At 43.9% G+C, this 3,593-nt stretch overlaps 1 pseudogene; it reads right to left on the bottom strand.

Moving 5' to 3' along the window:
* Positions 1 to 2,870: 2,870 nt before the first annotated feature.
* On the bottom strand, positions 2,871 to 3,170 carry LOC142439385 (metallothionein-1C pseudogene; annotated as a pseudogene).
* Positions 3,171 to 3,593: the final 423 nt, after the last annotated feature.

Genomic DNA, 3,593 nt, shown 5'->3' with positions numbered 1-3,593 from the left:
TAAGTATTTTAAAAACATTATCAAAAGAGTAAATTAAGAGTTCATGGGTTAGGAAAAAAATCTTTACCAATGATACATTGGAAAAGGGACTAATTACTAAAATGTATGAAATTCTGTCATACCGCAATAAGAAAAAGAACACAAGTAATCCGATTCAAAGGTCGACAAACTGCTTGCACAGACAATTTGCAGGGGACAACACTTAATGGCTAACAAACGTGAAAACCTGCTCACAGTCACCAGCCATTTGGAAGATGCAAGTAAAAAACAGTGATGAGCTATCATCTTACACCTATCTACGGTTGAAAAAAAGTAAAATCAGAGAGCGACAAATGATGGAGAAGGTGCAGAGATATTGAAGCTCTTATACATTGCTAATGAGCTTGTAATATATATAACCATTTTGGAAAGTAATATGGTGTGTTAGACGGGGTTCTCTAGAGAGACAAAACCAGATTGCTAATAATTTGATATATATTTATACAGATAGATATATAACATAAGAAATACACAGTTAATTAAATTATAAAGCAGTACAAATGGCTCAGTGCAACTCACTCCCATGAGACAGTTTTGTGACACTGGCAGTCCTTCAAATCTTGAGGGCCACCGGGTAGTCCCTTGTAGAGCAATTCAGGCTCTCTGGGCACAGGCAGCAAACAGTAAGGAAGGTCACCAGCAGTCAGCCAGATGACAGGGTCTGACAGTCCCCTGCTCAAGAGATGTGAATGCCAATAGTGTGGCGAAGCAGGTCTTGAAGGAACCTCAAATTACAGCGACACAGACCACAGGTTAGGTGTCCCGCAGGTAGTGTAGCTTGCAAATTGAGGTACAGAACAAGCAAGGCAGCTGTACACTGGTCCAAATGTCAAAGAGCAAGAGAAAAGAAAGGCAAGGCTTGCTGAGTCATTTATCTTTTGGCCCTTCAATTAATCCCACATGTGCTTATCGACTGGATTGGCACAATAACTAACTAGCTCATATGGCGATATCTAAAACAACTTGGAATCGAAATACCATACGACCCATTCATATCTGTGCTGGACAAACACACCAAAGAAGTAACAGACAGAATATGAGCAGATATGTGCTTTCTCATGTTAATTGCAAAACAGTTCACTAGAATCTGCAAACTGCCCAAATGCCCATCAGTAGAATAGATAAAGAAGTGCTGGCATATACAGTGGTATATTCTGCATCCCTAAAAAAGAGCGATGAAACCATGAAACACCCCATGGCTTGGATGGACTTGAGAGCCATTATGCTGAGTGAAGTTAAGACTCACAAAAGGACAACTAGTGTATGAATCCCCACTGATAGCAAGACCATTCTCATCCAGGCCATTCACCTGAGGTGTAGTCAATGTGGGGGCCCTTGCACATGACTTGCTGGCTTTCACTGTCATCCTGTCGTTAGGTGCCATCAAGTGGGTCCCGACTGATAGCAATCCTTTGTTCAAAAGAGCTACACACTGCCCAGTCCCGTGCCATCCTCATGACTGATCTCCATAGACTTCTGCAAACAAGGTGTTCAGAATTGAAGCTCTGACACCTCACTGGAGAAGGACGTCATGTTTGGTAAAGCAGAGGGGCAGTGAAAATGAGGAAGGGCCGGGACAAAATGGATGGACACAGTGGCTGCAACACTGGGCTCTAACATAAGAACAATTATGAGGATGGCACAAGACGGGGCAGTGGTTAGCTCTTTTGAACAAAATCCCAATTGCTGGGTCCCCCATGTGGATGAAGCCTCATGTGATTGCCTCTGACCATAGTCCAGGGATGAGAATAGCCTGGCGATCAGAGAGAGAACACTGGAAAGTCGTTTGTAGCAGATGTGTTGTTATTAGGTACCACGGAGTTAGTTCCTACCCATAGTGATCCTATGCACAACAGAACAAAACATGCCTGGTCCTATCGCATCCTCACAATTGCTCCTGTGCTTGAGCCAATGTTGAAGCCACTCTTTGAAGGTCTGCATTTTTTTTCCACTACCCATCTAATTTACTAAGTACGATGTCTATGTTAGGCTGGGTTGACTAGAGAAACAAATTCAGTGACATTCATCTATGTATAAGAAAGAGCTTTATATCAAGAAGTGATTATACATCAAGAAAGCATTTCAGCCCAGTCCAACTCAACTCCATAGTACTAGTCCACAAGTCCTCTTCAGTCTCAGGTAGCCATAAGCAATGACATAGACTGTAGGAAGACACTGGCCAGTAGGTGCAGAGATAAGTGGATTCAAGGTCAGTGGAAACATGACAGGGCTCCAGCAACTTTAGGATCATTAGGAGAGAGAGGAGATACCCAGGGCCCTCCTTATGAGATGGACACCCCCACAAGGAGGCACCATCAGGATTTGACTTGATTGACAGGTAGGATAGCACTCCTACACTTCTGTACATCTTTAAGTTGACATCAAATGATCACACTACCACAGTTTCTTTCCCCAGGGACTGGCTTTTCCTGACAACAGGTCCAAAGTATGTACAAGGAAGTCTTGCCTTCCTTGGCTCTAAGGAACACTTTGGCCCTACTTCTAAGACAGATTGGCTTGTTATATCAGAAGTTCGTGACACTTTCCATATTCTTCCCCAGCACCAGCAATGTAGTTAGCTTTAAATATAACACCTTATCATTTGATCTCCTTTTTGACCCATTTTAAAGTTATTTAAATTTTTAATATTTTTCACCTTCTTTGCAATTGAGGTTTTTCTCTTTTATTTATTTTATTTTTAAGTCATCAACCTTTATTATCACTCATACATTTCATACAAATAAGGAGGCGGCAAAGACGTGAGGGTCATTTGAGGGAGAATCTCTGGCTTTGGACACGTTGCTCTAGTCACATCCGGCAGGGCTCCCCCGTCAGGCGCAGCAGCTGCACTTGTCCGATGCCCCTTGGCAGATGCAGCCCTGGGCACTCTGGGCACGGCCGGCAGGGCTCCCCCGTGAGGCGCAGCAGCTGCACTTGTCCGATGCCCCTTGGCAGATGCAGCCCTGGGCACTCTGGGCACCGCCGACAGGGCGGCAGGAGCAGCAGCTCTTTTTTCGGGATGTGCATCTGCAGCCTATGCACTTGCAGGAGTCAGAGCAGCCACAGGAGCCACCAGTGGCGCAGGAGCGGTTGGGTCCATTTGGAGGGAGATGAGGCTGGCGGTGCCACATCAAGTGTGAAAGAGAATGCTAGCAGGTGGGAGGCTTCTTTTCTCTCTTTCGTATATCATTGTTGTTGCGTATTTCTTGTTTGTGCTTTGTATGACTTATTGTAGATGAAATACTGCCATCACGCCAATGAGGACTCACAGCTGCCCTGTAAGATAAGGTAGAACTGTCCCTGTGAGTTTCTGAGGGTATGGCAGGAGAGGTTTGGTGGGTGGTGGGGCAGCAGGAAATGGGAATTTAAGGATGAGTATGAGAAAGAGGAAAATGCACTGAAATTCACTGTGGTGATGATTTCATAACTCATTTTAATATGATTGAACTACCCCATTGTATATGTGAATTTTTAAAAATCGTTTTATTAGGGGCTCATACAACTCCTATCACAATCCATACATACATCAATTGTGTAAAGCACATCTGTACATT

Source organism: Tenrec ecaudatus, chromosome 1 (genome assembly GCF_050624435.1).
Source record: "Tenrec ecaudatus isolate mTenEca1 chromosome 1, mTenEca1.hap1, whole genome shotgun sequence".
In the NCBI taxonomy this organism is placed as follows: domain Eukaryota; kingdom Metazoa; phylum Chordata; class Mammalia; order Afrosoricida; family Tenrecidae; genus Tenrec; species Tenrec ecaudatus.
Note: the sequence above shows the minus strand (reverse complement) of the source record. Positions and strands in the feature narration are given on the sequence as shown.